Source organism: Hyla sarda, chromosome 4 (assembly GCF_029499605.1).
Source record: "Hyla sarda isolate aHylSar1 chromosome 4, aHylSar1.hap1, whole genome shotgun sequence".
NCBI lineage: Eukaryota > Metazoa > Chordata > Amphibia > Anura > Hylidae > Hyla > Hyla sarda.
The window spans coordinates 320,695,358-320,701,427 of NC_079192.1; the positions used below are offsets into that span (position 1 = coordinate 320,695,358).

The 6,070-nt window shown below is 43.7% G+C and overlaps 1 long non-coding RNA gene across 1 annotated transcript; it reads left to right on the forward strand.

Moving 5' to 3' along the window:
- The first annotated feature begins 417 nt into the window (after positions 1 to 417).
- LOC130369546 (uncharacterized) lies at positions 418 to 5,805 on the forward strand. The gene is made up of 3 exons (XR_008892810.1): positions 418 to 497; positions 1,401 to 1,552; positions 5,599 to 5,805. It is a non-coding gene; the product is annotated as an uncharacterized LOC130369546 (long non-coding RNA).
- The last annotated feature ends 265 nt before the right edge of the window (positions 5,806 to 6,070 follow it).

A 6,070-nucleotide genomic window follows, 5' to 3' on the forward strand; every position in this document is an offset into this window, starting at 1 on the left:
GAGTTTTCAGCACGATTTTTCGTGCTGAAAATGCCCCCCTCGGCTTATACTAGAGTGAACTCTCCGCCTGTCAATCCCTTTCAGTGGTCTTCAACCTGCGGACCTCCAGATGTTGCAAAACTACAACTCCCAGCATGCTGGGAGTTGTAGTTTTGAAACATCTGGAGGTCCGCAGGTTGAAGACCACTGCCGGGCCTTCGTCATCATCCAGACCCCCCGTTTAGTTTTCTACTCACCTCCCCTCAGTGGGAAGGAAGGGTGAGTTGGTCCAGGCCATCTATGCTGCAGGGACCATCCGGTGGGGAGGGTTAGCTGTTCCGGGCTGTCCATCTTCACTGGGAGGCCCTCTTCTCTGCTCCGGGCCACTCCCGAACTAGTGACATTTCCTTGACGACGACGCACAGGGATGTCCCTGCGCATGAACGTCCCTGTGCGTCGTCGTCAAGGCAATGTCACTAGTCCGGGGCCAGCTCACCCTACCTTCCCACCGAGGGGAGGTGAGTAGAAAACTAAAGGGGGGGGGGGTCTAGATGATGATGAAGGCCGGGCAGTGGTCTTCAACCTGCGGACGTCCAGATATTTCAAAACTACAACTCCCAGCATGCCCGGACAGCCGATGGCTGTCTTGGCATGCTGGGAGTTGTAGTTTTGCAACATCTAGAGGTCCGCAGGTTGAAGACCACTGATTGAAGGGATTGACAGGCGGTGATGATGAAGGGGGTCTGGATGATGACAGGGTGATGATGATGGGGGTCTGGATGATGACAGGGTGATGATGACGGGGGTCTGGATGATGACAGGGTGATGATGACTGGGGTCTGGATGATGACAGGGTGATGATGACAGGGTAATGATGACGGGGGTGTTAATGACCGGGGTCTGGATGATGACAGGGTGATGATGTATTTCCCACCCTAGGCTTATAGTTGAGCCAATAACTTTTCCTGGGTTTTTGGGGTGAAATTAGGGGCCTCGGCTTATATTCGGGTCGGCTTATACTCGAGAATATACGGTAGTCACTGTCTCTCCTGTCTAGTAGAGTCATAGATAAAGCAGGACATCGGTAACACAAGGAGGTCTTTAATCTTCTATATACATCTTTTCCTTCATTGTTCCAGATAAAAGGGGATCTTGTGTGATAAAACATATATTGATTTTTTTTATCACTTGTCAGTAAAAAAAAATGTTAAAAGGAAATATGAAATAAAAGAAGGAAGAATGAATTTTAGACAACTAAAAAAGTCAATTTTAGACGGCAAAATGGCAACAGAATCTCATTCCTTGGATATCTCATCAGCTTTAAAAAAAATGTCTGAAATCCCTCTACTTCCCCTCCATGACTCAGTTTACCAGCAGTACCAGCTAATAGATATACCTTCTTCTTCTTTCTCCCCTTGGAGTCTGTTGTAGAGATCATGAAGTGACAGATGATAGATGGCGTTTATACCCTAGAGGTGGCTGCATGCCTGTTTCTGAATATGATACATGTTGCAGGAGCAAAGGGAAAAAGCATCACCGGAGATGATGGATTACACAGAACAGCCCTATGCAGGTAAGGAATGGCGTATAAATCACTTGTGGTTACAGGACTACTACACTTAACAAATGAATTGTAACCCTGTTTGCTCAATAAGGAAACTGCAGTTAATGTGAATAATTTCATCTGAGCATTTTATCACCTTTGTTAAAAAAAAAAAGAAATAAAAAAAAAAAAAGTTTAGATCCCGGTTTCACCTTTAAATGATCTTGGGTATTTCTCCCCTTATCCTTAGTGCTGTACAAAACTCAAGATGTCTGGCCAGCTAAGGTGTATGGGCCAGCTGGAGCTTTACTATAGACTCCGCTTCAGAGAAAACTATACAGTGGTCCCTCAAGTTACAATATTAATTGGTTCCAGGACAACCATTGTATGTTGAAACCATTGTATGCTGAGACCATAACTCTATGGAAACCTGGTAATTGGTTCTGAAGCCACCAAAATGTCATCCAAAAATAGGAAAATGTGACGATTAAAGAAAAATAAGTAGATAACTAATATAGATAAAGCAAGTCCTTACATATATAAGTAAGAAAGATCTGCTGGGAGCTGTAAATCACTGTCTATGTCAGTGTTTCCCAACCAGGGTGCCTCCAGCTGTTGCAAAACTACAACTCCCAGCATGCCCGGACAGCCGATGGCTGTCCGGGCATGCTGGAAGTTGTAGTTTTGCAACAGCTGGAGGCACCATGGTTGGGAAACAATGGTCTAAGTAGAGGACAGGATCTTCTTTACAGTACACACAGTGTCCCAAATGGAGCCACCCTTACTTGGTGTCCAAAAGGAGCAGCTAACCCTGGCACAGGTAAGGAGTAGTACAGAATTTGTAGTTCCTCCCTGTACTGTAGGGGGCGCTACCAGACATCCAGCCAGTGCAGGCACTTCAGTAATACAGGTGATTTACCAGTAAAATGCCCATTCTGATTGCTCAGTTCCTCCAGTTGTGACACATCACACAGATCTGGACTGTCTGTACACTGTATGTTGAGTCTGGTTTCAACTTACAATGGTCCAGAAAAAAAACATTGTATGTTGAAACTATTGTATGTTGAGGTCATTGTAAGTTGAGGGATCACTCAACTTACAATAGCCACAAACTTGCTGCTATAAAACAGACATTAAAGGGGTACTCCAGTGAGAAACATGTATTTTCTTTTGTTTTTAAATCAACTGGTGCCAGAAAGTTAAACAGATTTGTAAATTATTACACCAAAAAAGAAATACTAGCCAACAATAGTAAATTTAATCAAATAGACCAAATCTTTATTGAGAATAATACATATATTAAAAACATACATACAACAAGAATGGCACAGTAGGATAACACCAAGGAAGACATATGCCAGGGGAGGCTGTAACTAGCTCAATAGATAAAAGTAAGATAACTCCCTTATACTGGAACAGAATATATATAGGACCAAAGTGGTGAGTAACACAGCAGAATAAAATAAAAAGATAACCAGTACCAAATGATATAAGAAGCCTTACCCAGGGATATGCCAAACCCCTACATATGTTTCACTCCGTCGAGCTTCCTCAGGTGACGCCCCCCTTAATCCTTCCAGTACTTATTAGCAGCTGTATACTACAGAGGTAATTCCTTTTTTGGGGGGGGATTTCTTTTCTGTCATGACCACAGTGCTCTCTGTTGACACCTCTGTCCATTTTAGGTACTGTCCAGAGCAGCATATGTTTGCTATGGGGATTTTCTCCTGCTCTGGACAGTTCCTGACATGTACAGAGATGTCAGCAGAGAGCACTGTGGTCGTGACAGAAAAGAAAACCAAAAAGAAAAGAATTTCCTCTGTAGTATACAGCAGCTAATAAGTACCTGAAGGATTAAGATTATTTTTTTTTTTATAGTAGTAATTTCAAAGTCTGTTTAACTTTCTGGCATCAGTTGATTTAAAAAAAAAAAGTTTTGCACTGGAGTACCCCTTTAAAATATGGAGGCCAAGTCAGCACCTTGAATTCTTTGTCATGTTCAAAACCATTAATAAACAATGTTTTTGTTGTGGCAGCAGAACATTGCCGAGAGAATCACACTGCCTGCTTGCCTTCTTCCTTTAATGCATCCTGTTGCCAGCTCTTGGCCCACTTACCATGCACCATGTCGTGATCCATAGACCAGCCCATTGTTCCACAGTCCATTTCTGATGCTACTGTAAGGATTTTTGGTTGTAGACCGGGATCAACATAGGCACTCTGTCCAGTCTGCAGCTGGAAGAAAGCTTTCATTTTTTTCAGAATGTTCAGAGCCGGTGACCATGATCGTGACATCATGGCCACTCCCCTCCATTCATGTCTATGGGAGGGGGTGTGTCATGAATGGAGGGGGCATGGCGTGACATCACGAGGGCGTGGCCGTGATGTCACGATCACTGCTGTCAGGACCCAGCATTTGTTTAGAATGCCGGGTGTTGCAGGAGATCGTGGGGAGCCCCAGCAGCAGGACACTGCGATCAGACATCTTATGCCCTATACTTTTGATAGGGAATAAGATGTCCAGCAGCAGAGTACCCCTTTAAGTGCTGAGGTAAATTGCAACTGTATTTTTTGAACAGCTTAATTTATTTGATCACATGTCAGCTTCTGTCAAAAAATTGCAGGAGCCAACCCAAATGCAACATGCTATAGTTAGATTCATACGAATCCAAAATCTAGCCATGCTTCAGCTAGCTCCATAAAGGCCATATATGTACAGTTCTGTCCTTTAATCTAGTTCTAGTCCCACTGCAAGGATACATTTCTACACTATTTTAGCCTCCAAGAGGAAAGTACTTTTAAGAAAGGTGAAATTGTACAAGGACCTTTCTGCCTTTCCCTTACCTATTTTGGGCCAGCCTGTCTGCTAAGTCAGGGACTTCCTTGGATGTAACTTTCTGAGTGTTGTGTCACTTATGGGAGAGATAATGGAGTCCTGTATATTGCACCTGACAGCATGGTTAGGTATTCCGGCCAAAGGCACCTTATCCCCTATCCCGCTGTTAGGACCCCCACAATCTCCGTGCAGCATCCACATTTTATGCAGAGCTGCATCTCCAGTCTCAGAAAGCTCTTTGTTTCCGGGACAGGGGGGCGTGACATAACGCTGTGCCCCCTCATGACGTTAAGCCACATCATGTCTATGGGAGGGGGCATGACGGCGTGGCGTCACATCAAGTCCCCAGTACCAGAAAGAAAGAGCTTTCCCAGACTGCAGACGCAGCCCCCACATACAATGTGGGTGCTGCTCTTTGGCCGGAAAACCCCTTTAACCACCTGTGAAGATCCTCATCCAGTAGTTTCAGTCATTCAGACTTAAGAACTACAGAGCTTAATCACTGCACACATATCTGCAGATGTCACTTCTACATACATCTACAAGTTGCATAAGATTAATCAAAGCTGCTCTTACAGAGTAATTTCAAGGGGCAGTGATCAAGTCTGCATTCTTCTGACTCCTAAGCTGTACTATTTAAAGCTGTATTCAATAGACTGTATTTTTCTGGATTTGCAAAAGAAGTAAAGTTTACAAGTTGTTTCACGATATCCTAGTGGCAAAAGTCTCATTCATGGGCTTTGCATGCATGGACAGATTTACTGACACAATGAGCTGTCAGTCACAAAGGAACATTGGGTTATCATCACTCTGGTATCATGTGTATGGTAACCTTAAATTCCACTGGGAGGCGAAGGCTCAAGGGTACAGGCACTTGATACCCTTCTAATCAGGGGTGCCCAAAGCAGTGGTTTCGGAATGCTATTTTGTCCATCTGACTGCTGTCAGCCATAATTCACCCTGTAACACGAATGCATTATGTCGGAACTTGCATCTCACAGGTATCTATATATCTATCTTCCTACCTATTTTTCTCTTTATCATTGCACATTATTTCAACAATTTCCATTTGGCATAGGAATTCACATAAACTGGCATAAATAGGCAAAAGTGTTCTTGAACTGGGTGCAAAGGTGAGAAGGGCACCTACGGGAAAAAGAACAGGAGTTGGGAATGTGCTTTTTTGACCTAATGAATTTAACAAGCCTCTTCAAGCAAAATAACCCAGTTTAATTTTCAGTTTACCACCGTGCTGTGCTGGAGGGCAAGCGGGCCACCCTGAGTGCTAGCACTTGCAACCAATTCAGACACATTGAGGAAGTGTCCTTTGCCTGAAGGGGCAGGAAGAGGGAGACCTATTAACTGATCTTACATAGGATATGTGTTCTTCTTCTGCATGATTCGATGAGAGCAGAAAATAAAATCCGAACAGGATGTTTCCATCATAAAACAATTTGACGGGAGTGTGTCATTTCTTTGGAGAGGATGGGAAATGTGTGGAATGAGTGTAGATACCCTTGACTAATGTCTTAAGGCTGTAGGGAGCAAAAGTAGGAAATGGCTGTTTTTAATTCTCCCCAGACTGCTGAACACATGATAACAGATATGGCAAAGAATGGGAGCTCCCCATAAATTATTCACATGACAGATTGCAGCTGAACATAAGCTGTGCGATGACTACACACATTTCACTGTGAGCAGCAGCCACTAGG